We start from the raw sequence: 24,660 nt of genomic DNA, 5'->3' as shown, positions 1-24,660 counted from the left end.
CTAGGTGCAGTTAACCATTGACAAGACCCCTATTCAAATCATAGCTAGCTACAGGCCCCCAAATTTGACTCAAGATGCCCACTCAACCTATCTGGACCTCTTCGAATATATCAAGATTCAGTCCTTTACCCTGATTCTGGGTGACTTTGATTACCCAACCATAGACTGGAAAAACTACTCATGCCAGAACACATATGCCCAGAGATTCCTTGATTTTATTAATGCAAATGCCTTGGAACAGCTAGTCAATACCCCCACAAGAGGTGATAACATCTTGGACTTGGTATTAACCAACATGAGTAACCACTGTAGCTCCCCTAAAGTATCATCTTCCCTGGTATGATCCAACCATAAGGTGGTCACTTTCAAGGTCACCATCTCCCATGACCCTCCTCTAGCTAGGGTCAAACAAAAAAAACTTCTCCAAAGCTGATTACAACCTCCTGAGGGATGGTTTAAACAGCTTCACAACCCCCTCCGCATTTGTAGGAACTGGCAGCAATGTCCAAATCTACACCAAAGTACTATATGAGCATTTATATAGATGCATGGAATCAGGAATACCTAACAGCACAAAATCCTCCTCCTCAAGGAAGAGTAAACCTGTCTGGTAGACATCTGCAATAAATAAACTATATAACAAAAGAAAAAAAATTACTGAGCAGGACCAAGAAGGAGCAGGTGCTCAATTCGAAGCGATCTCTCCTTAGCCTGAACAAGCAAATAAGAGCACTAGTGAAATCCTCTAAAGCCAACTTTGAGTCCAAATTGGCCACATCTGCTAGAGACAATCATAAGGCCTTCTTCACATATGTCCACAGTCTCAAAGGAAGCACCCAGATCTGTTCAGAACTGGTGGTCAAGGATACCACATACACAAATGCTGTAGATATAGCTAATCTACTGCCTGACAGATTCAGTGAAAACTTCACCTCTCTGTCCTCCCATCAGTAAATCAGGACATCCTCAGTACCTGCCCCTCACCCCTTATCTCTAGGGAACAGGTCATCATTGCCCTCTCAAAAGCAAAAATACAGCCTTCATGGGACCCAATAACATCCCAGGCTGCATCCTACATGAACTCAGATATGAATTTGCAGCACCATTAAGCACCCTCTTCAACAAAAACCTGAGTACTGGTTTTATCCCAGATGAGTGGAGGACAGCCACTGTCATCCCTTTACACAAAGGTGCAGCATCCATCAATCTGGGAAATTATAGCTCCATCAGCCTAACTAGCCTGATTTGCAAGGCCATGGAATGGATTATCATGGACCTCATTAACATGGACATTGGCAACCTCCAAACACTTGACCCCACACAGTTTGGCTTTGTCAAGGGGAGGTCATGTCTCTTAAATCTGGTCAACTTCTTTGCACAGTCACCAAAGCCATGGATGAGGGGAAGATGGTGCACACTGCCTACCTTGACCTGGCCAAAGCCTTCGATACTATTCCCAACTTGGGCATAATAGATAAACTCTCTCAACTAGGCATCAAACTATATGTTACCAGATGGGTAGCAAACTGGCTCACTGATAAAACCCACCTAATCAAAATAGGGGAAGCCACCTCAAGCTGTAGACATTTAATGAGGGGTGTTCCCCAGGGATCTGTCCTGGGGCCTCGGTTATTCAGGATATACTTCTCTGAGGTATGGGCCAAAGCCAATGGGCTATGGCTGACCAAGTTTGCAGAGGACTGCAAGCATGGTGTGGTTATCAATTCCCCAAGTAATGTGGATGTCCTCCAAGAGGGTCTCACCCAAACAAATGACTATGGCAAGAAAAATGGCCTCAAGCTGAATCCCAAAAAATGCATCATCATCCCCTTTGGGAAGAGTGATGTCCCCACATATTATCACAATAATAACAATGTCCTAAGTATACAATCATAGTGAGGGATTTGGGTACCCAGGTTGATAGCAACCTGACTTTTCACCACCATGTTGTTTCCGTTGTATGGAAAGCTTTCTACATGGCCCACCTCATAAGTAAGGGTATCTCATCCAGGGACAAAGAGGTCATAACATCCCTGTATTCTTCCCTTATAAGGCCAATTATTGAGTACAATGCCCCCTTTGGCACATACCTCGCAAAGCACATGTAGCAGCTGGAGAGACCACAGAGGTCCCTCACCAGGAAAATCCAGGGCCTCAAACTTCTACCCTACACAGATAGGCTAAAAGCCCTGTCCCTCTACTCAGTTTCATGCAGACTCCTCAACGGTGACCTCTGTCTGGCATACACAGCAATCTCTGACCCCACCTTAATGGGACTGCCGCATATCCACTAGTCAAGCTCCATTCGAGAAACCTGTACACATGACCTCAACCTGGTCTGTGATATCAACAGAACTTGTTGGCAGGACAGATTTGTGTCCCAGAGATTCCCCTGTCTGTGGTATAGACCCCTTCTCCACGTCAAACAGAGTACCTTATTATCCCTTTTTAAGCGCACCCTAGATAAGTGGATGGGAAACAGAAAATACATCCCTGAGATTCCACCTATGTCCCTGCTGGACAGGGGCTTTGGGTGCTGACTTGTCTAAACATTGGCTAAACTCTTGATTAGGATTATAAGGCCCTCAGGGCCAATAGCCTAGTAACTTCCTATGATCCTATGAAATAGTACATCGGCAACAACTAACATTTAATACTTAGAAATGCAAACTATTACATCTAAGGCACAACAGATGCCATATGCAGACCACCTCAAAAAACTCCAGCTCTACTCCATTGCCTATCACCTACTCAGAGGCAACCTCTACCTAACATATAAAGCCATGTCAAACCCAGTTCTGCTGGACATGCAACACTTAAAGAAACCCCAATCTCTCCATACCACACGCTCCAGGGACCTAAAATTTGCCACCACAGTAAGCAGACCATGCTGGCGGGATAGATTCCTGTCTGAGAGACTTCCCATACTCTGGAACAGACTACCCATTCACGTCAAGCAAAGCCCACCATTAGCCCTCTTTAAGAAGAATCTAGACAGTTGGATGGGAAATAGGAAATTCACCCCAGGGATCACCTCTGTGGCTCTGCTCGACAGAGGCACACGAAAATAACCTTCTTGGGTGGTGAAAGCCATGGAACTTTTTGGCTAAGCTTATATAGGCCCCAGGGCCAATAGCCTAGTATGATCCTATAAACCTATGAGAACAATGTTTACAAAGACTGATCATGAAATACACCTCATTGACCTGTCAGATGCAGAATCTCTTGTACCTCCCACAAGATGTGCAGTAGGAAATACTACCTACAACCCACCTGCCACTACCTACTTGATAACATAAATAAATGTAATGAATAGTAATAAGGCGGCTCATCAGCATTCATTAAGTGAACCAGTAGTTTTCAATACAGAGTATGCCATTCACTGCTGTTCAGTTAGCAGATCAAGCACCCCCATATATGCCTAACAGAATAAATCACTGAGGATTACAGTCAATGAATAATATCTGTTGTTAAAGAGTTTCATAATTCTTATCATTCACACAATGCATGTTGATGCAAAACTTGTTGTTCTATTAACCTTTTTATGTGAATTGAAGTAGCATTTAAACATTGTCCCTAATTTTGGACCTTTGTTCCCCATTAGTTTTGTTTTGAGGTACCATTTGAAATCAGCATGTTAGGAATTGGTGAATCCTAGTGAGAATAATGGGATGAAGCTATATATTGGATTGTGTGGATGATACAGTCAACAGTACAAATGAACAAAATTATTTAGTTGATAACAAGAAATATTTATCTGGCACCAGAGTCTGGGTCCCTCTTTCAGTCCGAGTATTCTTACTTTCTCAGTTTTTATGATGCAGACAAATAGCTGCTTTAACGAGACAGGCCACAGTAAGTTCCCCCTCCCCAAAACACATAAACATGGGTCTACATCTGAATTTTGAACTTTCAAAACATCAACTTTCTTATGATCGGGACTATAAGATAAAAGTTTTGAAACTTCAAACCATTTTAATGGGGATCACCATACAGTGGCTCATGGTATATTTACCATTTTCCTCCCATTGTGGCATGATCTCGGAGTTGCTACATTTAATTCACAGGGGGTGTGGGGGTGCAGGGGGGTTTGCCCCCCCTACAAAACCATAAAAACCAATATGTTTTTCTTTTTGTTTTTTTAATGTAAATTTCAAAGTTTCGAAACTTCAAACTTATGGTCTCTGCCATAAGAAAGTCAATGTTTTCAAGGTTCGAAATTTAGAAGTAGACACACACACACACACACACACACACACACACACACACACACACACTTTATATTGAATTATAAACTAAAAGTTAGGGATTCCAGAATGCTGAAATGTTCACATATTTGAATTTACTGAACGAATCAAATGCTGAGATGCCTGCAAATGATCAAACTGTATAAATCAAGCTCTCAAACTTTTCCAGCATGAATTGCTATGATCAAGGTTAAATACTAGTAATTAGAGACATGTTTTTAATATTTCACATGCTGTTAAAATTCATTTTAAAAGAGTTTTTTTTTTCTTATTATAAGTTTTCTCAAGAGTATGAAGTATGCAACTGGCTGGCTCCAATAACTGACAGCGTCTAGTGAATAATCCTGGCCATTTTTGCAAAACGTCACATATGCTAAGGGTCAGCAAATGCTATACATGTCCAACAAATAAGCAGCAGCTCCTTCAATTACTCACATTTAACAGCATCAAGCACTGATTGCAATGTTAAATGCTGACGGGAGAATAAGAAGGACAAAAAAACAATGTATAACATTGACTAAGACTATCTGATGGATTTAGGGGGCAGTCAGAGACTGCATTTGCCAATGTGCTTTTGCATATCTGGCAATCATTCTATTATATGTGGTGTCATCAGCAAATCTGCATGTCTGTCAGTGATGTTTCATTTGCATATTTCATCATGCCTTTTTCCGCTGACAATCACATGGAACATGCTCACACCTGCCCATTTCCACCCAGCAGAGTACAGTAGATAAGTCTAGCCACATTTGAAGAACCTCTATGTGCAAATGATGAAAAAAACATATTTTTTATTTTGACACAAATTACTGCACCTCCCAAAGCTGCCTACAGCAAAATAAGTACTCATTCATAATTTTATTTTTTTTTTCATCCTTGTCTGCAATTATGGGGGCAGACATCCTGATTTCTTTGGAAAGCTGAAATCTGTGCCACAATGCTCTATGAGACCACAGGTTGTGAGAATAAGTAGCCTTAATATTTGTTATCAGACTACATTTCCATCCACTTAGAATGAAACAGTTGAAAAAATGCCAAGTTTGACAGGTTGCATATCATGTGTCATTGATTTGTCTGGACTGAGTTTTACAAATATTGTTCCTACTGATGTATTAAACATTCTCTTACAGAAGCTTGCAAAAGTGTCAACAAATTACTGAGGTAAAAAAGACTATTTACAAAGAGCAGTTTTGCACGTTTCAGTTCCTGGCCAAGTTATTCCTCCCACCTCCCTTCCTTCAGTGAGCTAGAGTATCACATTTCCAACTTGGCTCAATTCAACTTGGTCAACCTTACATGACAACAGACATCAAACAAGTCATAGCCTGGTGTGCCACTAAAACTGTTCCCTCATATGTCTCTTCACTTCTGAATAGCATCTTCCAGGAATTATTTCTAAATAAAAAAGTACATACATCAATCCAGAGTTTAAATTATGGTAACAATAACAACAAAGTCTCTGTCGCTTAGCTTGTTTTTGCAAGATAGGTAGAGCATCAGTTGTCAAAACCATCTGGTCTAAAATAATGTAAAAATTAACTTGTCTTAGGTGAGGAAGGGGTATCCAGACCTAAATACCACAACACCAACCTATCCAAAATTTCTTGCCTTAGTTATCTTAAAAACAATTGTTTCCAGTCTGCAAAAAGAGGTTTTTCCTGTGGCCCTTTAAAAACAGGTTAATCATCTGTACTGAGCTTTAAAAAATGAAACTCAAATCAGTGTATGGTTACATCTTCTTTATTATTTAAGCAGTATCAAGGCAGATAAGCGTTACTCTGTTGTGAATATACAGCAGTCAGCAGTGTGTAGTTAAATAAAAACAATTGGAGATGTGTTAATCCACGTCATTCAGCATGCAGTTAGTGTTTGACACTTATGTTAATTATTCCAGTGTTGGTACCAGCATTAGTGTTCCAGTTTAGGTTTAAAATTTACAGTTAAAGTTTTCGTGAGCAAAATTAAATAAAATAAAAGTAAAATAAAAGATGCCATATGGGCCACTAAAAGAGCAGAGCAGTGTGGTGAGATGGGGTGTTATCACTTGTGATCCTATTGTGGGACAGGTGCTCCCTTCCTATGTTTGTTACAAATTATATGAAAAGCCACCCACCAACATTCTAAGGGCCAGTGATTCCAGAATAAATATTACATGTGTTTAAAGCTTAACAGGGCTGTTGGTGCTCTAATTTTGGGTCGGGATTCCAATTGGTAGATGTTACATCAGAAGGTTTAATAGTGAGCTAATGTGTCTGCCACTAATCCCAAGGAGTAAGTACATATTATGATGTGTTACTGTGTGTGAGTCAACAAGTAAGTGGTGGCGAAATGCAGAGCCTTAGAAAGCTTTCTGGGACCTAGTTAAAAGCCTTCGACTAAAAGATAGATTGTTCTCTCTGTGAGGGGGCATTTTTGTCAAAAATGGTGCTCATTTAGGTTCTACTTTGCCATGTTAGAGTATAGCAATGAAGTCTGATGCAGAATACAATAGTCTTATTTTAATATGTGCAGGATTCTCCTATTCATTTTAAAAGTCTCAGTGGTTGAGGCTGAGTTTTGGGTTAAAATTGCAACTAAGTTTTCCTTTTGTGTATCGTTAAAGACATGTGTGCCCTGTTTAGAAGCAGGGGGACTTGGACTTAACAATGGCTTGGATATAATCTAAAGGAATATACTAACCATTTAAACATTTTTAGTGTTCAGTGGGTGGTGTGGTATCATGGAATGGGATCCCTGGTGTTCCTACTATGGGGCAGGAGATCCTTTCTTAAGTTAGTTAAACATTTCATGATAAGCAAAAAAGCATCATACTAGTCAGAAGAAGAAAATATTGGTAGGATATTGAAAACAGTAATAAAAATGCCAGTGTAGGAAATAGGTTCAGGATCCTTGGTGGACCTGTTGTGGGTCAGGAGACTCATTCTGGTAAAAATTACATTGGCAGGCATGTTAGTGAGCCCTTGTGTCGGCATGTGATGCTGATGAGTATATAAAATCAAGATGTGAGGATATGTTACAGTGTGTGGGTCCATTACTGTGTGTGCGTCCACATAATATTGCCAGGAAGCTTAAAAGGTATTTAGAACATTTTAGGAGAGCAACGGACAGGTGTCCCTTCCTGTTAAAAGCTATATCTGATAAATTAGTTATGTTAATATTTCTGAATAATTTTTTAAAAGGACTTAAAGCTGCATAAAGATACACGGCATACAAAGTTTGAAATGAGATGAAAAATTTTAGCGTAGCGCCAAGCTTTCTAATTAACCCTACCATGTTTGCTTGTGGGGGCCTCTATGTCTACTTTCTTTGGTTTTAGATAAAGAAATTCATTAAGGATCAACTCTGCTCTGTAGCAAGCCTCACTGTCTTGTGATGTAATCGAAACACAAGGATTGCTGTTTGTGTTTAAATAACTCCATGCGTAACCTGATGGAGGCTGGGACCCTTAGAAATTACTAAGCAATATTTTCAGCTATATAAAGGGGGTGTACTGCTTCTGCCAACACTTTCGCTTGAGCTTTGTCAGATCTGCCTGATAATAAATTGGTCAAAACAAATAACTAACAAGTAACAATAAAAGATTAATAAACAATGAAAAAAATAATAAATAACAATATAAGTAAACGTTAAGAATAAGAGAAGGATTAAAACAAAATAGAAAAAGAGATGCCAACCATTTTTTTTAAAAAGAAGATTTATTTTATTTGTTTATTTTTATTTTACGTTTATTAACCGGGATTAGTCCGACTGGACAAGGTCCATTTACAGCGGAGGCCCGGGGAGAAAAGCTCCACAAATGAAGTAGACAAATACATAATACAGTTCTGCAATAAACAAATATGTAAGACAGTTTTGCAGAAAAACATTAAAGCAACATAGCTATATAAAAAAAATTGTTCTTCAGCATAATGAGATGCCAGAGATCAAAAAGATCATTTTTTATAAAGACAGACATTAAAAGGAATCAAGACTGAGGTTTTATGCTTACTACCTGTGGCTGTAAGTAGGCAGGAGTAGTAAGAGAGCCAGGAGAGTAAGGGAGGAACAGGGATATTTAATTAATACAAGGGCATATCCAAGTCTTAGTGAGGTGTGTTTTAAGTAAGTTTTTAAACTGTTTGGAGTTTGTAGTAGACGTAATAGAGGAGGGAAGATTATTCCAGGTTTTAGCAGTGGTGTGAGAGAAAAGGGCTTTCCCAACAGTACTATTAGCTGAAGAGATAGTGAGAAGAGCTTTGTTGGCCGAGCGTAGGGGACGATTGGTAGAGTAGTAAGAGAGTAGCTGATTTAGTGCAGGAGTTTTATTGGGCTATTTCAGGATATTGAAAGCAATGACAAGTTGATGGTAGCTGAGTAATTGTGGGAGTTCTAACCATTGCAAGTCTTTTAGTGCCTAACAGTGATGTGTTCTAAAAGTGGAATTATTTGCAAACTTTGCAATTTTATTGTAGCATGACTCAAGTTTATCAAAGTCAGTTTTTCTAGTGTGTGTCAGAACTGGCGCTGCATAAATAAGGGTAGATAGTAGGTAAGTTTGAGCAAGAGAAATCCGTGCCTTATCAGTAAGGAATTATTTATGCTTATAGAGAGTTTCCATTTTTTTGTTTACCTTTTTAATGGTTTGAGCTATATATACATCAAAGAAGAGATTGTTGTCTATTTCTACACTGAGAAGTTTAGTATGGGAAGTTAGAGAGATGACAGTGCCATTTTTAGAATTAATGGAGAAGGAGGGGGGGTTACATTTATTAGGGGTGAACAGAAGCAGTTTAGTCTTATTGGGGTTTAGTATTAGTTGGATGTTGGTTATCCAACTTTCAACAGAGGTAAAGGATTCTTGGGTGAGTTTTTGTAAGGTGGTAAGAGATGAGGCTGAGCAGATAAGTGTTGAGTCATCTGCGTACTGTATAAGTGAGGCATGCAGGGTGGAAGTGTGCAGATTGTTTGTAAAAATAGAGAAAAGAAGTGGGCCCAAAACTGGGCCCTGTGGTACACCTATGGTAGTAGAGAGTAGGGGACATAGGTTACCTTGCCATTGGACAGATTGTTGTCTATTTGACAAGTAGTTTTTGAACCAGGAGATAGTAGTTGGTGCAAAGGAGAGGGAGGCCAGAGATTCTAGTAGTATTAGGTGTGAGACCATATCAAAAGCTTTGGACAGATCTACAAAGATTGCAGATACATAATTGTTCTCATTTCTGTATTGGTTCATCAGATTAGTAAAGGAGAGGAGAGCAGTGGTAGTGCTATGGTGTGGGCGAGAGCCATGTTGAGTGGGAGAGAGAAGGTTATTTGTGGTCAGGAATTGCATTATTTGGGAGTGTATACACTTCTCAAGTAGTTTAGATAAGAGGGACAGGATGGCTATGGGGCAATAGCTAGAGAAGTCATAGGAATTGCCGCCTTTGTGGAGGGGAATGACATAAGAGATTTTCCAGAGTAGTGGGACATGTGCTTCCTGGATAGATCAGTTAATCAGGATTGAAACAGGGTAGGATATGGAATCTGCTGCCATTTTTAGGAATCTGACAGGTAGATTATCAGCTGCTAGGGTTGTAGGTTTAAGTCTTAGGAGTAGTTTTTTGATTGTGGAGGTGGGGACTGGTGAGAGAATAAGAGAGGGCAGGTTATTTGGACTACTGGTAGTGGTGGTTGAGGGATTGTTTCTTTGTAATTGTGTGGATAAGGACTGAATAGAGTCTATAAAGTAATGATTGAATTGGGAGGCAATGTCATTATTATTATTGGTGGCGGTGGGAGTGGGAGTTGTTTTGCCTGGTTTTAGTAGGGAGTTTATGGCTTGCCAAAATTTTTTTTGGGGGGGGTCTTTTGTGTATTTGTTTTGCTTATCTAGGAAGTAATTTTGCTTGTCAAGAATTGTTTGCTTTTTGGCCTGATTCCTGAGTTGTTGGTAGGTTTGCCTGGTTTGGATAGAGTTTTCCTTTTTCCATTGTTTCTAGGCTTTGTCGCCAGACTTTAGCAGGGCTCTAGTATCCCTAGTCAGCCATGGCATATAGTTTACTTTAGCTCTAATTTTTCTGATGGGAACAACAGTGTTGAGAACACTGGTAAATGTACTGTTAAAGTAATCTACTGACTGGTCTAGTCCTGGAGATAGTAATGGTTGCCAGTCACATTTTTTTAGCATAGTGTTTAGTTCCTGTGTGTTTAGTTTGCAGGTGTCTCTGACTTGTCTATATACTATGCGTTTGGGGTTGTTGCTACGTTTCCTTAGGAGAAAGGTAGGGTGGTGGTCACTAAGGCCATCTGGTAGACAACCTGCTTTATAATTTTTTATGGGGTAATTCACTAGTGTCCAGTCAAGAATAGATTGTTTGTGGGATTTTTTGTCTACTGTAGTAGGTTCTTTGATAAGTTGAGAAAAAACAAATATATTGATGTGGTTGGTAGGGTTTTTTGCATCACAGGCTAACCAGTCAGTATTTAGGTCACTTACCAAGCTGGTTTCTTGTGGGAGGTTATCCCTAGCCCACTGAAGGGTTTCCTCAATTGTGGCGGCATTATTTCCTGGAGGGATGTAGCTACAGAGAATGTTAATGTTTTTGTATTGTTTATAGCCAGTACTGAACCTAGGATATCGACGTTATGAAGTTTTGGTAGGGAGGTTTGAAAAGGTAGGAGGTTGAGTGCATTTTTAAAAAGAATTGCAACTCCACCTCCCTTCCTCACTGTTCTATCTAATCTTAGGATGTTATATCCGGGAGGGAGAATCTCTTCATTTTGGATACTGGGTTTCAACCAGGTTTCAGTTATGGCCAGCAAGTCTGGGGAGTATTGGGTTATGAACGCATGAAAATCAGGGAGTTTATTGGAGATACTCCTGATATTTAGGTTAATAATTAGTAGGTCAGATTTCTGCCTGTTAGGAAGTATGGTGTGGGATGGTCATGTGTTTGGATGTATGTCCCCTGAAGTAAGTAGCCTTTTGCTATGAGTTATGATTTGTTTGATTACATGTGCTATTTCATTGTGGGATTTACATGATGTTTTTCTAGTATAAGTTCCTGTTTGGCAGGTCTTATATGTGTATAGCATGGAATTGTCTTTAAATAGTGTGGAACAGATGTGGAAGTGTATGTTAGACTGCAATTTTGAAGTAGTATATGTTGTGTGGTAGGAAGTGTTGTGGATTGATATATTGGTATGAATTGATGTGAGGAAGGTGAGGGAAGCAAGAGCTGTTAAGAGTGAGGGGAGTGTGATTTACATTATATGTTGGAGTTATACTAGCTTGTTTGTGGCCTCAGGTGTAAGAAATAGGCAAGGGTGTGTGCCCGTTTAATGCTGTCTGTACTAATGCTGTGTACTAATTTGGTATGGAGTTAGTTAGGGGATGTGGTGGGACAGTTAGTAGCAAGAAACTGATAGATATGATAGGTAGGGTTTGGAATAGGTGGCTGATTGGTGTAAGTAGGTTATCAGGTGACTTACTGTTTACAATAAGTGTAGGTGTGGTGGGGGGGTGGGTGGGTATTGGGGTTAGGGTAGGGGAGCTGAGTGAGCCGAGCGGAACAAGGCGAACGGAGCAGGCTACACCAGACCTCGTGATTACAGAGACAATCTGTATTTGCTGTTCAGGACAGATCAGATATACAACACAAATTGGGGTAAGTGTGTAAATAAAGGTTTCCTTACACTATCCTTGAATATTAGTCTGTACTTAGTTGTGACTACTAATCTACTAATTACATGGGTAAGGAGAAGGCCTAATAGATTGCTGTCAGTGCTGCTGATTCCCGAGTGGGACAGTACCTTAGTTTCAGTTAAATTAAGCAGAAAAATATTAAAAGTAACAACCTTGTTTCCTTTTTTAAAAAATTATTAGAAGACTGCTGGTGGTTTCAGTATGCTTTAAGGAGCTGTCGTGAAGCAATGCAAGCCTTTCCGTGAGGTCGGGCAGAGCAGGGTGACAGAGAAATTAGTGTTTATGTCCTGGGACAAGAGAGAGGAGAGATATAGCTATAAATTAGAACAGTGTAGTAAGCAAATTCAGTCACTTATCAAGTTCGCTATAGTTTAGATATTATAGCACAATTGTAGCTTTTCAATGACAACAATAAAATATAACAGTATATACAGAGGTCATATGTATTGATAGACTTAGTACTGGTGCTAAACTCATAACAAGAACATTCTCCTCTCTATTATCCTTACTAAGGTTACAGATAAGTTACACATTCCCCTTGCAAATATGAGAAAGGAAGCAACATCCAGCCTTAAAGCAAGTCTATGATATCCTTCGACCTTCTTATAACAGCTAGAAGAAGAATGCTAGTAACTAATATATCTAACTGCATAATATTCCTTATGATAGGTCTATAAAAAACATCTGCCTTTTCTAACACATAAACACTTGTAGCTGATATAGCTGACTGCTTAAGAAACCTTATGTGCCTCACTTTAAGACCCAGTAAACACAATTTGTATACAGCCTTCTATATGCTCTATACCTGCGTAAGGTAAAGAACACTTGCCTTTACCTAGTGAGAGGATTTGCAATTTTAGCTGGTTTGTTTGTAGGCCCACGATAGGTCATGACAACAGTGCGTGTACTGGAAAGTTGGAGTCAATGACCACGTGTTACCGAGACTAGTTACACTACTGCCCTTTTGTTCTGTATAACAGTACTACTGCTTACAATTTTAATTAGCAAAGTTGCGAATACAGAAAACATGGCATTCTTTTGAACAGAGCAGAAAAACCAGATAGTTGCACTAGCAATTTTGCACAATAGTACAGTTAAATTAGATAGGGGAAGTCTTATCGCCGCCGCCGGGATTCGCGAGCACTAGCAGAATTTGAAATGAAGAAATAAATGGCGCAAGACAAAGGAGATTTAATACCTCGCTTCCGTAGTCTGAGGTAATTAAGGGATGCTTTCTTTTCATTGAGTGTGTCTGCTGTCACATGGCCTCACACCAGACCTCGAGATTACAGAGACAATCTGTATTTGCTGTTCAGGACAGATCAGATATACAACACAAATTGGAGTAAGCGTGCATATAAAGGTTTCCTTACACTATCCTTGAATATTAGTCTGTACTTAGTTGTGACTACTAATTACATGGGTAAGGAGAAGGCCTAATAGATTGCTGCCAGCGCTGCTGATTCCCAAGTGGGACAGTACTTTAGTTTCAGTTAAATTAAGCAGAAAAATATTAAAAGTAACAACCTTGTTTCCTATTTTAAAAATTATTAGAAGACTGCTGGTGGTTTCAGTATGTTTTAAGGAGCAGTCGTGAAGCAATGCGAGCCTTTCTGTGGGGTTGGGCAGAGCAGGGTGACAGAGAAATTAGTGTTGATGTCCTTGTTTCCTTTTTTAAAAATTATTAGAAGACTGCTGGTGGTTTCAGTATGTTTTAAGGAGCAGTCGTGAAGCAATGTGAGCCTTTCCGTGGGGTCGGGCAGAGCAGGGTGACAGAGAAATTAGTGTTGATGTACTTGTTTCCTTTTTTAAAAATTATTAGAAGACTGCTGGTGGTTTCAGTATGTTTTAAGGAGCAGTCGTGAAGCAATGCGAGCCTTTCTGCGGGGTCAGGCAGAGCAGGGTGACAGAGAAATTAGTGTTGATGTCTGCCGCTGCCGGGATTCGCGAGCACTAGCAGAATTTGAAATGAAGATAATAATGAATTCTTTGACTGTGGATGTTATTTATAGAGTTTAAACCAGAAACCAATTTAAAATGAAATATGCCTCAAAAACTGCCTAGTGTCATGAATTATAGTATTTTTAACATTATAGAATGGTATTAATTGAGCATGACATTCGGTATTAAGTAAGTAACCAAAAAACAAAACTTATTGAGGTTGCAAATAAACAAAACACAATAAAACCCAGTAAAAAACATGCAAAATGATATTACCTCATATTGTACCAGAGTTGAGTCATGAAAGATAGTTGTGAGGTCTCAGGTTGTCACAAGTTTCAGTAAAATTTGTGATGGTTAAGTTTCCTCAAGTTCAAAATGCTATTGATAGATATGTAAGTATTAAATCCAAGTGGTTTGCTCACAAGTAGGTGAATTTGCCACTTGAGTTCTTTTTTCTTGAGTCTGTCATTAATGTTACCCTGGAGTGAGTGGCTGACAATCATATCAATAATGAGAAAAAGAAAAGTGTTGAGTCCAGCTCTTTCCATGGTGTGTTTAGCCATGGGGTTGATGGTAATTTTGTGGCAGATATCGGATCAGTGATATGCCATTCTGGATTTGTGTTTATTAATGGTTTTGCCCACATAGAAGGCTTTACAGTTTTGACATTGAGCCATGTACACAACTCTTTCAGTGCAGCAATTGTCAGCCCAGGTTCTTTTAAATGTCTTCTCGTTGTTCGGGCAGAAGGATGCTTCCCCATACATGTATTTACAGTAGCAGCAGTTGTTTGGTGGTCTGGATGAGTAGTGCCAGGGGCAGTTGATTCAGGATGACATGGGATGTCTGGTTATTGTTTTTAACAAAATCCTTATTCGTCCTCCCTCGGCATATGGTGAAGGTTGGTTTGGGTGGGAGAACCTCATTTAGGGTTTTGTGCTCATTGATGCTGCACCAGTTGCCTGTTATAGCTTTTTTGAGTTCATGCTAGTCAGTCAAAAATGTTAGGATCATACTGATGCTCCAGTTGTTGTTCTCCTTTTGTTGTATGATCCTTTGGATGTGTCTAGATGCTGTGTCTCCATTGGTGAGCAGGTCCACATTATTGTGTTTGCATTTGATGATAGGATCAAATATCTGAATGATCAGTCTCTTATTGTAGCCTCTAGGAAGGAAGTATTTTTTCTGGTTCAATGATGTTTTTGGTAAAAGATGAAAGTTCCTTGGAGATCCTGGCTATCCTATGTCCTTGGGATTTGCTGATGTTTCTTTTTGTTCTGATTGGTTGCATGTTGTTTCTGTGAAGCAGAAGGGTTACCCTGGTGGGTTTCTGGTAAAGGTTGTTGGGAAGTTGTCCACCTGTGGGTGTTTTGTTAATGGTGACATCAAGAAAGTTGATGGATGTTTGGGGGTGTGCAGTAGTAAATATTAAGAACTTTGTGGATCTTACAATCTAATCATAAAATTCCTCTAGTTTTTGGAGATCGCTGCTCCATATGATAGGAATAGCATCAATAAACTTGTAGCAGGTCATGTGTTGGTAGAAGTTAGAGGTATATATTGTTTCTTCTTCCCACTTGCCTAGAGCTATGTTGACAAGACATGGGGCCATGGCTGCTTCCATTGCTATACCTCTGGTTTGACAAAGTAGTGGCTCTCAAATCTGAAATAGTTGTTGTTTAGGAGTAACTGTAGTATATGCTAATGGCTTTGAGTTCTTCTGGTAAAGCATTCCATTCTTTTTGATATGCTTTGACTACTGCTCTGATGCAATAGTCGTGAGGTAGCACCATATATAAGGCTTCAACATCGATTGTGACTAGCCAGGAGTCTTTGTCTATTGTGAGATTTTGAATTTTTCTTAGAAGATCAGAAGTGTTGAGAATGAATGATTTGTTGTTTTCCACCAGTGGTTTGATTTGGACCATGAGGTATATTGACATGGGTTCTGTAATGCTGCCATTACTTGCAATAATGGGTCTGTATGGTGGATCTAAGGCATTTTTGTGCAGTTTGGGGATTCCAAAAAAAAAGAGTAGTCTAGGGTGTTTGACAGTGAGGAATTCTAGAAGATTGTTGCTATTCAGTCCTTCGTCATGGAGGTTAGTGATTTTTGTGATTAATTCTTCGTAGGTTAGCTTCACTTTGCTGTAGTCACTGGTTTCATAATAGATAGGGTTTTTGAGCATATCCAGGATTTTTTGATTGTAGCTAGTGCTGTCTGTGACTAGTATGCCTCCTCCTTTGTCTGCCTTCATAATTCATCTGAATCTGTCTTTGCTTAAGTTCTTCAAAGCTTTAAGTTCTTCTTTGCTGATATTGTAGAATTTTTTTTGCTGGGTTTCTGGAGTATTCTTCTAATGTCTGCTTCACAGTGATTTTCAAAAGCTGTGAAGGTTGGGTGATGGGGGAGGGCAAAAATTGCTTGGTTTCTTTCAATTACATACAGGTACCACAGCACTGCTGGTGAAATCTGTTGGTTTTGTTGTGAAAATTAATCTTGAGGTTCAGTTTTCTGGAAAAAGTTTTAGGTCAGTAATAGTATGGATTAGTTGCCCTCTTTGTTGCAGAATGAACGTAAGTCGTTTTTCTAGTATGCTGAGTTCAGTTTTGCTGAGAGGCTTCTGGGAGTGGTTCTAGATTACATTCATTTGTTTTGGTTCCTTCGACCTGTGGTGTTGTGTGTGTTAGTTGGTAGAATCCATAGGTGCTTTAGCTCCTTCTTGCCTTGCCATAATCTGTCCCTCTGGTGCAGGTTACTTCTTGGGACTCTATGATCCTCAGCTGCCAGAAGTCTTTCGTATGATGTGCCTGTGGTGTCCGTTGGGCTGTGTCTCTGTTTTCTTGTGACCTTGAATGAGTAGGGATTGTGGTATGTGGAGTTAAGTCTGGGGTTGGTGATGGGTGACACAACTGAAAATCCTGTTCCTGGTGTGGTCAGATGGTCAGTGGGAGGAGTCCTTGGTAAGCATTTTGATCCTGATGCTGCTCAGTGCTTTGGATTGCCAGCTTGTTGTTATTGGAGTGATGTTGATTTTCTTCATGGCATGTCATAGCTGTGGGATTGGTAGTCCATTCCCCTTCTCTTTGGCTGTTTTTAATAGGTTGGAGTGTAGTCAGTATGCGAGACATTGTAGGAGCCACTGTAAAACTGAATTCATCGTCCATCGTCAATGTCCCTTTTAATTTTGTTGATCCTCTTGAGTCTGATTTTGTTTTCTACTACTCATGTCCTGTCAGTGGTGCCCTGTATGAGTTCAGTTTTGTTGTTAATGTTGCTGCAGGCTTCCTCCAGGATGGTGATTTCCTCGATGGTGCTGTTTTGTAATTTTTTTGTTGGTCACATAAACAATTTTACTCTTACTTTCTCATATATATATATATATATATATATATATATATATATATATATAGTGCATTTCTGTATATTTATATCAGCTACCCAAAAAATAAAAGATGTATTATTTACATTTGTGAAAGTCATCTTTTAAAATTTTGAGGTATGGGGGTGCTTTTCCAATGCAACCTATACTCCATCTGGCACATATATCAGAATACCTAGTAACATTATGATGAGATCTCTGGTGGGATGTGCTATCCAATAGGTAGGGATGGGAGTCCTGGACTGACATCCATCAATTGTTTTCATTTCCCAAAGCCATTACAGCACTGTTTTGCAGAGAGGTGGGAAAAGCCTAGAAGTTGATTAGTATGTTGTGTGGATGTATTTGAGTCCATGTTTGGGGGGAATGAAGGTGTCAGAACATTTAAGTGATGTTAAAAATCATCGGATAACCAATGCCCTGTATATGCATTCCATTACTCATAACAAAGCAAGTTTTACTTTTGTTATTATTGATAGAATTACTGGGTCAAGGAAAATATAAGTGGTTAGCATGATATCTTGACTTTAAAAGAAAAGAAGTGGATAATCAAATTAGGAGGCTTGCTTACACCTGGTTTGACTGAACAATTATGAGGGGGTCACATGTTTGTGAATGTATATAAGGAGTGGCATTTTATTTTTTCATTACACTGAGGAAGGCTCTATTTTTTTATATAGCCGAAACCGGTCTGTCTTTATCACTCTCTAGTGCTTTTTCACTACAATAAATCCATATTAATGCTGCCTTGTATTCTGGTCTCATTTAATTTTTTTGTGGGAGTGGAGGTGTGCCATTGTTAAGTGTAGTGTGAATGTTATGGATTGTGAAATGGAGAGATTGAGTAAAATTGTCTGAGTGCCCTGTTTGGAGTATGGTATCACTGCTACTGGTACTATTTATATACACGTGTGTCATGAAGTATGTACATGCCTGTCTGATTTAGGGTAGTTGCAATGGAGAACAAAGGGGTAGAAGCATTGGATCAGCTGTCAGAGTACCCCACAAGTGTCCCTAATTTTAGCTTATACTTTTGCTCTAATATACTACAATCCAATAATGCTTTTTAAAAAAGGTGTTGAATTCTCATAAACACATGACATTCATTGCAATTAAAGACTACTTTTTTCTTTAGAAAATGAAAGCTAATTCATGTAGTCTTATTTTTTGTGTTTACTACATCAGTAGTATTGTTATTTTCAAAAGTATCTGATTTGGAAGCTTTCTCCATGAGTCTGTTGCTGAACTTGTATATGCTACAAGTATACAATTAAGACAAACTACATAAAGCAATGGGTAGTAGAAAGTATTGGGTCACATCAGAGGCTTTGGATGTCATTGTTAAGAAGAAAGCAAAAACTGTTTCATTGTTATGTAAAGCTTGGCATTAAATACCATAGTTCAGGTTATGCTATAAGAGAATAACTATGCAAGGATAATCGAGTGAATGGCCAGAATGCAATACAAATTGAATATTTTAGTGTGTACAATTTAAGAAATGGAGAGGTTGGCCTAAACTCTGGATTGATGTGTGGGCTTTTTTTTAAATGAATAATTCATGGGAAATGCTATTCAGAAGTGAAGAGACAAATGAGGGAACTGTTTTAGTGGCACACCAGGCTGTGGTTTGTTTGATGTCTATTGTCATGTAAGGTTGACTAATTAGTTGAATCTAGACAACCTGGAAATGAGAGACTCTAGCTCATTGAAGGAGGGGAGATGGGAGGAATAGCTTGGCCAGGAAGTGAAACTTGCAAAAGTGTGCCTTGTAAAAAGTTTTTCTTATCTCAGTAATTTGTTAACACTTTTGCAAGTTTCTTTCAGAGAATGTGTAGTATATCAGCAGAAATAACATTTGTAACATCCAATGCAGACCACTCAATGACACATGATCTGCAAACTGTCAAATTGGCAGTTTTTTCAGTTGTTCCATTCTAAGTGATTGGAAATGTAGTCTGACACCAAATGTTAGGGCTACTTATTCTCACAACCTGTGCTCTCATAGTGCATTATGGGATAGATTTAGCTTTACAAAAGAATCAGGATGTCTGCCCCCATGAGGGCAGACAAGCAATAAAATTAGGAATGAATACTTATTTTGCTTCAGGCAATTTTGGAAGGTACAGTAATTCATGGCAAGACAAAGAAATGTCTTTTCATCATTTGCCCATAGTGGTTGTTTAATGCTAACAAATGCAAGTTGTTACATTTAAGGCACAGCAACCTGAAAACAATGTTTATACAGCTGGACTACAAAGTATACCTTGTATTCGTGATAACAGCAGCACTGACCTGACAGGTGCGAATGAAAAAAAGCTACAGTTAAGGGTAAAAAGACAATTGGATATATGATGAGAGGAATGCTAGGGTAAAAAGGCAATTGGATATATGATGAGAAGAATGCTAGGGTAAAAAGACAATTGGATATATGATGAGAGGAATGCTAGGGTAAAAAGACAATTGGATATATGATGAGAGGAATGCTAGGGTAAAAAGACAATTGGATATATGATGAGAGGAATGCTAGGGTAAAAAGACAATTGGATATATGATGAGAGGAATGCTAGGGTAAAAAGACAATTGGATATATGATGAGAGGAATGCTAGGGTAAAAAGACAATTGGATATATGATGAGAGGAATGCTAGGGAAAAAGACAATTGGATATATGATGAGAGGAATGCTAGGGTAAAAAGACAATTGGATATATGATGAGAGGAATGCCAGGGTAAAAAGACAATTGGATATATGATGAGAGGAATGCTAGGGTAAAAAGACAATTGGATATATGATGAGAGGAATGCTCTCCAGCAGTCTGACAGGCAATCTGCAGGTGTAGTCAGACCTCGCCTACATTCATATGCTGTTCTGCAGATCAGAAAGTGAAAAGGGCATAACAGACTTGGAGAAAGAAGAAAGGAAGGTAAAAAAGTGAAAGTTATAGCTTGAAAATTATGTTTAACACAAAATAAACAGAAAGCATTGCTGCATTAAAGCTGACTGGAAAGTTCAGCTACTGAGGGCTTACTTATCTGTTCTACAGGATCCACACATTTAATAAACAAGTAGTCCTGCACACACAGTTATCATTTCACTAAAACAAATGGCACTACCTGCAAGAAGTTACATTTATACAGGGTTTATTTTTATACTAAACAGAGAAGAACAATGCTCAATAACATACTAAATCCAAGAGTTTGCCTACGTCAGCACAAGTAATACATTCTTACATGTGACTGCAGTAAAAAAATAATCCCAACTTTTACAGTCACTGGCACCTGACAACTTGTGATCATTGTGAAATCATTTGCTCTTGTACAACTTTAGACAAAAGTACAAAAACAGTGCCATATCCTGCCTGTCTTGCTAGTACTGAAGTGAATAAAGCAGTCACAATAGTTAGTTCCAGAAATGTACAGCCAGCTGCTGCATGATATAATAGCATGTGTAGTACCTTATTTACATGTTTACATTTACGTAATATAAATTGCTTTTAAAATACGAAATTTAATGTAAGACTGACAAAAATGATCACAGCAAAAATTATACATATCATTGCTCTTTTATCTTCACTGTAACCCTCAGCCTTAACTTTACCAGGCAACATTAACAGCCTTAACACCTAGCAAATTTAGAATATGTGTGTGTGTAATATACTCTCTCTCTCTCTCTCTCTCTCTATATATATATATATATATATATATATATATATATATGTTTGTATATATATATATATATATATATATATATATATGTTTGTATATATATATATATATATATATATATATATATATATGTATTTGTATATATATATATATATATATATATATATATGATGTTATATACAGATATATATTTCTTACATATATGTGTGTGCATGTGCGTGTGTGTGTGTGTGTGTGTGTGTGTGTGTGTGTGTGTGTGTGTGTGTGTGTGTGTGTATGTGTGTGTGTACTTTGAAATATTAAAGTACCACAATGTAGATCAACTAAACAAACCAACCCCAAAGGATCAAAACTAAAAAAAAAAAATCATAATTTTGCAGGGGGCAAGCCCCCCCCCTTACACCTCCTGACAATTATATATACCAACTTTGAGATCGCACAACAGTAGAGAAAGGGTAAATTCACACTCTTCATTGTTCCACAACCTCCCAAGAAGTAATGCAGCATTGATTATTAGATCACTTTTGCTGCCATTCCAAACAATACATTGATACATACATACATACACACACACACACACACAAACACACACACACACACACACACACACACACACACACACACATATATATATATATATATAACGTGTACTGTGTACTCAAAGTTTTTAACTCATTTGCATCAAATAAAGTTCTTTTTCATTTAACCCAGCTCATTTGTTTACCTGGGTCGAGTGCTGATCATTGCATAACCATTTGAAGGATCAGCCCAGGTTATACTCAAAGCAGAAACAAGAAAAACATTTCTGGCTGGTTAAACAAAAATAGTTAATGAAGACAATAAAACAATGTGCTTAATTTGTCAATCAATGCAGTCACAGATAACCAGTAGTATCAAGTAAAGAGAATGTTATTATGCATTTGATCGAAGGATCGAAAAAGAGAATTGAAGCATTTGAGTTGTGAAAATGAAAGGAGAGGTTTTACTAGTTAGGTGCTTTGTCCAGGATTTTGGCATGTACATTTATATTTAGGGATTGTTTGAGTTGTGACCTGAAGTTAGAACACTTAGTATTGTCAGTCAGATTTAAAGTGACAGAATGACTAAGTTTGGAGGCTTTGTAGTTGGGTAGAAAGGTTGGAACGTCATGCTATGAGTGGCTTGATTTCTGAAGTTATATGTTGGGTGGATATTATTAGTTGTGGCAGAGTTAAAGATGTTAAGATTTGTACTGGGTGTGACGAGAGTGGACAGGATTAGGAATAAGTATATTAGGGGGTCAGCCCAGGTTGGAAGGTTTAGAGACAAAGCCAGAGAGGCAAGATTACGTTGGTTTGGACATGTGCTGAGAAGGGATGTGGAGTATATTGGGAAAAAGATGCTAAGGATGAAGCTACCAGGTAACAGGAAAAGAGGAAGGCCTAAAATAAGGTTTATGGATGTGGTGAGAGAGGACATGCAGGTGGTTGGTGTGACAGAGCAAGATGCAGAGGACAGCAAGAAATGGAAACAGGTGATCCGCTGTGGCGACCCCTAACGGGAACAGCCAAAAGAAGAAAATGATTTTGAAGGGTGATGAGGTATCTTTTCTTTACATCTTTATTGAATTATCACTTTATGCCATATGCAAACATACATTTATATAAAAGAAAGCAAACTGCATTAACATGTTCACAGTTACAGACATTATATGTCACATATGTTCTTCTGTACAATTATTACCAATCCAGCATTAAATAAATTGTTCAATGCCTTCCTCCTGCCTTCTCTTCTCAATCCTCCTTTAAAACATTATTCTGAATGTATCGTTCCCACAACTTTCATTTTTCTATGTAATTTGCTCCTACCTTTTTCTAAAAATCCCACTTTCAGTTACTTTATCTTTGTTACAATATTCACTTCTACAAATATTGTTGGTTTAGACTTTGATTTCCATTTTCTGGTAATTGCTTTTTCAGCAGCCTCTAGAATTAAACTTAACAAGGCCTTACTGTGTCAAGACAATACAGATCCTGTAGCCCAGCTCAAAAAATAATTTCCTTATTTACAGCCATTTGCATACCAAATATTTCTGACAGAGTACTCTGTGGGAAATTTTTTAAGTCTGCCAACTCATTACACTCTCAAAACATATGCTCACATTTACCTCTTTCTTCCCTTTCACACCTCAAAAATTTGCCATCTACCAAAGAAAAAATACTTTGGAGTCTGCTTGGGGTATAAAAATATGTATGCAAACACTTCCAAGAAAAAAAATCTTCTAAACTTTGTTGCATATTGAAGAGCCATATGTATGTCCTCTCATGGTTTTCTATGAATTGGTTATCCAATCTCTCTCTTCCCAATCTTTTCTAACTTCCTCTGATTTATTCCTATATTTATCATGCAATATTTTATATGCCCTGCTAATTATCCTTTTCTTAACAGCAGGTTCTGTTCTAGATTCACCTAAAAAGTGTACCAGAGCAGATATTTCACATAGAATTCCTCTATACCTCTCTCTTTGCAAAAAAGCTGATATAAATCCCTGATAAGGAAAGCAGTCTCTAGCATAGAGCCAAAGTGTTTTCTTAGCTTCTTTCATTGCATTAGCTTTCCTGCTCTGTTAATTTGCTCCCCAAACCTTGGTTCCTTTCCCAGTTTTCTTCAATAAATTCCAGTCTTCTCTTGCCTATTCTCTGTACCCCTAATTGCAGTTATCCCTATTAACATAATATTCTTTTTCCATTCTCATGTTGGCTTAGTTCTTAGAATATTTTTTTGCTTCTTTATGCATATAATATTCTTCATGACTGTTGTTATTTTCCTTAAAGATCTGCATCCAAACGCCCACTTTGTCTTTATTTCTTGAATTTCCATCTTGTTTTATCATCATAGCTTTCCACTTTGAATTATATAGCTTTCTGCTTTGTTATTTATATCATCCTTAACTGTGTAGCTCTAACTATCTCTTCAGATCAGGTAGTCCTAAACCACCTTGTACTTTTGGAAGGATCAGCTTATCAAACTTGACCCTTAACCTTCAAATATTTATTAATTACTATCCACAGCTTCTCTTCTGATTGATAAAAATATTCCTGACCTGTCTAAAAAGCTAAAGTGATAAAAATTTGTTTTCACTGCTTATATCTTGCTAACCATATCTGTAAAAAAAAGTTTCACTTTTCTCAGTTTTCATATTATCTTTTGTTTAGTCTCCTCCCACTTATCCTTAGCTGCCATAAGAGAATCCTTTTTAACTCATACTCCTAAATACTTCATTTTATTGTGTCCTCATAAATTTGGCTATTGCTGAACCAATTCATGTGAAGGTATATCATTTACAGCAATTACATTTGTTTTATCTTCATTCATTTTATACCTCAAAAAGACTTGAAATTGTCTCAGAATGCTCCACAACACTGAAATGTCCATTTCTGGTTTTATCAGGTACAAAATAATATCATCTACAAATACAGCCAACTTTTCTTGATTACCATACCAATTATATCCTTGAATTTCTGAGGCCCTTACTTTTCTTTGCCAATAACTCCAAATATAATGCAAATAACAAAGGGGAAAGAGGGTACCACTGCCCGTTCCTGTGTGCAGACACAACTTATCAGACAGATACTCTCTCAGTTTAATGTTATGCCTTCGATCCCTCTTATTTTCTTCTAATTAATCCTGATATTGTATCAGGAAATGCAAATGTTTCCATTGTCCTACTCACAAAATCCCAGCTTACTCTGTCAAATGCTTTCCTTGCAATAAGAC

Source organism: Protopterus annectens, chromosome 3.part1, assembly GCF_019279795.1.
Source record: "Protopterus annectens isolate FY-2018-M chromosome 3.part1, PAN1.0, whole genome shotgun sequence".
NCBI lineage: Eukaryota > Metazoa > Chordata > Ceratodontiformes > Protopteridae > Protopterus > Protopterus annectens.
The sequence above is the reverse complement of the archived record's forward strand: the minus strand, read 5'-3'. Positions refer to the sequence as shown.